Source organism: Polistes fuscatus, unplaced genomic scaffold (assembly GCF_010416935.1).
Source record: "Polistes fuscatus isolate 324 unplaced genomic scaffold, CU_Pfus_HIC Scaffold6, whole genome shotgun sequence".
NCBI lineage: Eukaryota > Metazoa > Arthropoda > Insecta > Hymenoptera > Vespidae > Polistes > Polistes fuscatus.
This window is the reverse complement of record NW_025113140.1, coordinates 5,715-12,064: the sequence shown is the minus strand read 5'-3', so window position 1 is coordinate 12,064 and position 6,350 is coordinate 5,715. Positions and strand designations below refer to the sequence as shown.

General features: G+C 31.7%; 1 long non-coding RNA gene across 1 annotated transcript; it reads left to right on the top strand.

The window, feature by feature from the left end:
- The first annotated feature begins 572 nt into the window (after nucleotides 1-572).
- On the top strand, nucleotides 573-2,056 carry LOC122523178. Its single transcript, XR_006305263.1, has 5 exons — nucleotides 573-614; nucleotides 691-733; nucleotides 838-882; nucleotides 1,550-1,870; nucleotides 2,017-2,056. It is a non-coding gene; the product is annotated as an uncharacterized LOC122523178 (long non-coding RNA).
- Nucleotides 2,057-6,350: the final 4,294 nt, after the last annotated feature.

The window sequence follows — 6,350 nt, the reverse complement described above, 5'->3', positions numbered from 1 at the left end:
TTTTCGTACGCGTACCGTGTACCCTCTGCCCTCTACCGCGTACCGTCTACCGCGTACCGTCTACCGTGTACCCTCTACCGCGTACCCTCTACCGCGTACCGTCTACCCTCTACCGTCTACCGCGTACCGCGTACCCTCTACCCTCTACCGCGTACCGTCTACATATTTTTTCTCTACACATTTATTAGAATATGTATTACATTATTATGATTCAATCTTTTTACATATACATTTTTATATATTAATACATTCACAGTATATTCAATACATTCTCATATTAATGTATTTTATTCGTAGTTTATTTTATATATAACATATTTAACGTATTATTCATAACGTATTTACTTTTTATATCAACGTTTATGTGTACTAATGATCAAATACGTTTGAACGTACGCAGAGATAAAGAAAAACATGCGAAGGTGAAGGTCAAAGTCAAACGAGGTAACGAGCATTGTCTATATATACACATCGTCTATCATCGAGTACGCATAGAAAAACATTTCGCGACTGCCATATAAGGTAAATAGGAGGGGTGGGGTGACTCGAGCTACGTCATACCGCATTCAGCTGTCGGACGCCGTCGAGACAAGTCTCAACTAGTTTCGCTCCACGTAAGAACTTAATTACTCCGTAATTAAAAAATATTTCATTATCAAATTTTGTAATCTAATCAAATTTCATTTACAGGTACATGCAATCATTATCGATGACGTGAATGCATTGAAATTAGGTAAGAAGATCTGTAATTAGAATTATATTATATTATCGATTATATGTATCGATAGTTTCACAAAAATTTCTATCATAATCTCTTATTCTTTTTATGGTTTCAAGAAGACGTTCACCATCGTTCCATGGAAATTATACTAATCAATGGTGGTATATACAACTGCATACATACGTGCAAGTGTATTTCTTTCTTTCTTTCTTTTCTTTAATTTTAGAAATGCATTAATTTCCAAATGGATCGTTCGATGCATTAGAAAATTTTAACTTCTCGTATCGTTAATTAATTGTAAAGTAAATGAAATGATTTATCGAATTAATTATTTAATTACGCGTTGCAATTGTTGTTTAAATGTTTTTAATTTAAATTCATTTTAGTTCTTTCGGTATTTAATTCACATAAATAATTCAAGACACAGTCGATTCTATTTTATTGTTCAAATGATAATTTATAAATATTGTACTTTGTTTAGTTTTACATTAATGCTATATCTATTCTTTCCTATAAGTATTAAGGCAATTGGCATACTTCTGTAAAAATAACCCTATCGCGATGAAATTTATTCTTTATTCGCGATATTTGTTCGTTTGTATTTTATCTTTTTTTTTTTATATAGTTTACAAGTTTGTGGTTACAATATTTGAATAATTTTTTTTATTAATAATTAAAGCATACAAAAAATAGTAGCACGATTCCAGAATTTTTGAAATACGTAGTTTAAATAATTGAATAATAAAACTATTATAATATATTTTTTATTATTAACATAAATAAACAGAAGTACGCTACGACTTGCTTTAATTAAACTTTGATTTTCAGAGCTTTAGTTGCGATTGCGGGCAATGCAATCATAGAATCAGTGTTCGTTTTGAAAAATGTTGCATTTTTTGTATGCGATCGTATAGATTGCTTTAAAAGTAATTAAATCGTTATATTTAAAATCAATGCAAATAATCTTGTTGAGAAAACAATTTGCTCGGTACGCGATTAGAATCATTAACACACTTTCGGCCAATTCGGTAGAAGAGGATTTGCGTTTCGATTAAAATATTGTCATGGTCGAAAGTGTGAATTAACATCTTTATTTCTTCTGGATCATCTTTATCAACGAACCTGGGGCTTCGTCTGAATAAATCAACGGTTAGTATTATTTTCTAATCTCAATTATTACTTCTCACATATTCATTTTTTAAATCGTGATTGTTTTTATTCATGTTTCTCATTCATGAAAAATCTTTTGAATGATATGAAACATAATTAATTTCATTTTTTATTTTTAAATATAGATTATAATCATCGATTCAACGATTCAACAATTAAACAATACATCGATTCTACAATACATCGATTCAACAATTCATCGATTCAACAATTTAACAATTCATCCAATTTAAATCAACTTCACATCTTTATTTCTTCTGGAACATCTTTATCGATGCATCTGGCTTCGTCTAGATAAATCAACGGTTATTATTATTTTCTAATCTCAATTATTACTTCTCACATATTCATTTTTTAAATCGTGATTATTTTTATTCATGTTTTTTATTCATGAAAAATCTTTTGAATGATATGAAACATAATTAATTTTATTTTTTATTTTTAAATATAGATTATAATCATCGATTCAACGGTTTAACGATTAAACAATACATCGATTCTACAATACATCGATTCAACAATTCATCGATTCAACGATTCGACATTCAACATTCAACGATTCAACGATACATCGATTCTACAATACACCGATTCAACAATTCATCGATTCTACAATACATCGATTCAACAATTCATCGATTCTACAATACATCGATTCAACAATTCATCGATTCAACAATTCATCGATTCTACAATACATCGATTCAACAATTCATCGATTCAACAATTCAACAATTCAACAATTCATCCAATTTAAATCAACTTCACGACATCGTTCAACCAACAGCGAGGGGGACGAGTGTTTTTGAGCCATCGCAGAACTTCTACTGCCAATTGTTCAGTTTCATTTTTTATTTTATTTTTATGGTAACAATTGGTAACGAGTGAGCGAACAAATTTAAAGTTCCTCCAGTGACCCAATCATGCCGAGGATGAAAGTTCCAATATCGGCACGGGTTCCTGGTTGTATTCGTAGATGTATCTTGTCCAAAGCGAGCATAAGCGACCGTGAGTAGAACCTTTGGTTTTGCTCACGAGTGATTCCCAATATATATATGTGATTTTTATATATGTGATTTATTTAGATCAGGCTAGGGTCTTCTTGTTTCATCGGTTTCAATTCACTTAATTAACATTGCAATTAATTATTGTACTTATTTTTTTCTCTTTACGTATTTAATCGTGTTAGTAATGGTGAAATCGAGCATTAATTTACTCGATTTCGTGCCAATAAAAAGCATATAAAAATTGTTTTATATGCATTGCTTCGTAATTAGTTTTTCAATTGTGATTAGATTTTCAATAATGATCAGTTTTTTAAATCGTGATTAGTTTTTCAAATCGTAATTTACTTCAATATATCGATTTGGATATTGTTATCAATAAATGAGCAAGAAGACAAACAAAATTCGCGACCGGATAGATTCTGGCAATTAAGTGGTGGTTTAAAACCCAGTTCTTTAATTAGAACAGCCATTTAGTGAAAGAGTCGTCCGAGGTTTTTAAGAAATATCCATCTTTTGTCACCGTTAGAATCACTCTACACTGCACTACCTCGAAACAGTATTATATAATAATATAAAACGTTTCTTATGGGGTATTTTTTTTTTTTTCATTCACTTGCTTAAGTCATTATTCACCAAATGACTTGTAGAGTCCTTAATCCGTTTAGATGAATTTTTATAAAAATGTTTTTTCATGTATGTTAATTATGTTTTATTAGATCAGGATTTTCAGCCTAATATACTAATTCCCCTTTTCTCCCCCCTATGCTCTCTTCGTTCTCATCGATGCGTGTTGCCCAGGTGTTACACGTATGGGTGAGAAAAAGTTTGCATGGGTTTTAGTTTTTAAGTTTTCCTCCTTTGGCGGCTGTCATTGCGTTAGTGATTGCACGATGTACTTACACCAGTGTGTGCGTATCAGGTAGTGTGTATCGTACATCGTTTCGCGAAAGTTTTTTATTAATGCATCATTCAATATTTAAATAAATACTTGTACAGTCACGCGTGATATGTACTTGTATTTTTATACTTATATTAAATTTTTCTCATTTTTTTTTCCGAATCGTTTCGAGTAGTAGAGTTTTCACATTTATTTGTGGAAATTTAACAATACTTGTATCATATTAGTATGCAGATATATACTAGTATGTACCAGTATTTTTGCATTAGTTATTATTGCAATAATCACTAGCCTTGGCAGACGATTACAGCATGGGGTACGTAACCTTTTAGAATATAAGTTTAGAAAACGTGGTTGAACTAGGGTGTCGGAGGTGCCCCGGGGCATGCTCTCTAGTTTAGGTTTTTTGCACCCTGGTGGTATGCGAATACAGATCCAGCGTGGAATGATTGTGTTGGTGTGTCTGTTTGCACTTTTAAATATAGGTGGAGGGATAGGCAGGTAGCATACTTTTCTGTGTGTATGTGAAAACATTAATTTTAAGTAGGTAAGAACCGGGTACGGCAATAGGTTTGCTTCTATTCGGACGCAACCCTGACGCAATCATGCCTCCGGGGTTTTTGGCTAAGTGTCAGCAAATTTTTACACTTTCCATTATTCCTTATGTCTCCATTTTTTTGCTGATACTATGCATTTTAAGTTAAGATAATTGTATCAAGCAGTTCAAAAATACTTTGCAACCAATGAGAACATTAGATAAATCACCCTCATATCTTTTGAACTTGGCAAAGGATTTTGAATTAGTTTTGATACTTAGTTTTTTAAGTATATTAACACTTGCACCTCGCGATCTTTAGTAATATAATTCTTAATGTTAGAAATAACATACACTTATTCGAATAAATTGAGATTATTACAATTGTTGTAATTTTTTCTTTTTATCGAAACATTGTCACCTTTAATGTGCAACGTGTTAATCCTAGTTTTTAATAGGTTCATCATTCAGAAAAATATATCTGCTGGAGCATTCGATTAAATGTGCTTGTGTAGTTGCGTACGATCATTGAATTCTTTCGAGTTTATTGATCGTCCACAAGCTAGTATAATTACTTTACGGAATTAATTCAATATTTTTTAATCTATTACACATTTATTTTTTTTTTTTTTTTACAAATAGTAAGTAATAAAACTTGTGTTAGAAAAAATCGAGACGCACTCAGGTAGGAACGCAGTTGAGTTTGCGTGTTGGGATTCGTCAGTGGCGTTTGGGATGATGCATTTATGAACTTTGTCATATTTCAGTGGTTATATTATTTAGGATAAATCGATACTGTACGTTGCAAGCTCTTACCTCTCGTTAGGTTTAAGTGAAAATAAAAACAAAAACAAAAACGAAAATAAAAAAAATACCAGCGTAAAAACCTGCGGAAATAAAATTACTAATAACTGTGTTGATTCCTTCCCAATTTTCTTTCAGCTTAGATCACAAATGCGTCTCGTATAATAAAATGCGTTTTATTAAACACGAGGGTTTGAGTCTTGTCGCGTATGGTGAGAACAGGTCGGGATTAGGTCGGTTTAGCTCAGGGACGATTTCATTCTTTTAATATAATCCACTGAAATGTGCCAATTTTATGATGTATGTTTCAAACGGTAGGGCGTTTTTTGACACGTAATTCTTTTCTTGCGTCGCACGTAGGGAATGCTCCATTGCAGTGGTCAGGGCACGAAGCAAAGAAGAGGCTAAATGCCGAAGAGGCCCCCACAAATTGTGGTATCAAGTGGGCAACTATTCGACTACGAGTTATTTTTCAAAGGATATCTTTGATAATTCTTTGATCAATGTTCGTGGTCATATCAAAATCCCTTTGTCTACCCCTTTATCACGTTGTCACTTATGCTCGTAGTAGTATTAGTTATAAGTTGTTCCTGAATGGAGATGATGGACCATTCCATCTCCCAACGATGTCCCACACTCGCGTTCGTGAAAAATTAAAAGTCTTTTAAATACTAGAATCTAGATTTTGCTATTTTTATTTAATTAATAGAGTCATTGCATTTTTTTCTATTTAATTAAAAGTCGAGTCATTGCAGTTTTCTCGTTAGATATATTAAAAGTCGAGTCATTGCAATTTTCTTATTAAATTAGATTAAAAGTCGAGTCATTGCAATTTTTTTATTACATTAGATTAAAACTAGAGTCCATTGCATTTTTCTTATTAAAATAAATTAATAGTCGAGTCATTGCATTTTTGAAGTATATAAATTAGAGTCTTGTCTTAGATATTTTTATGAAATTAGAGTCACGTTCGTTTAAATTGTGTGGACGTCCATGGATTGCTGCAGCATGCACAAATAGTGCATTTGGATACAACGATGGAAGAAGAGGACATTCCTGCATTCATGAATGCAGATAAGGACACAAAATAAGGTTTCACCATTCAGAATGATTCAAATTGAATTATAAACACATTAATCAAAGTATATAATAATTAAATATTTTAAATATTTCAATATTTCAATTCATTTCTCAATTTAATATATTTCAATTTCT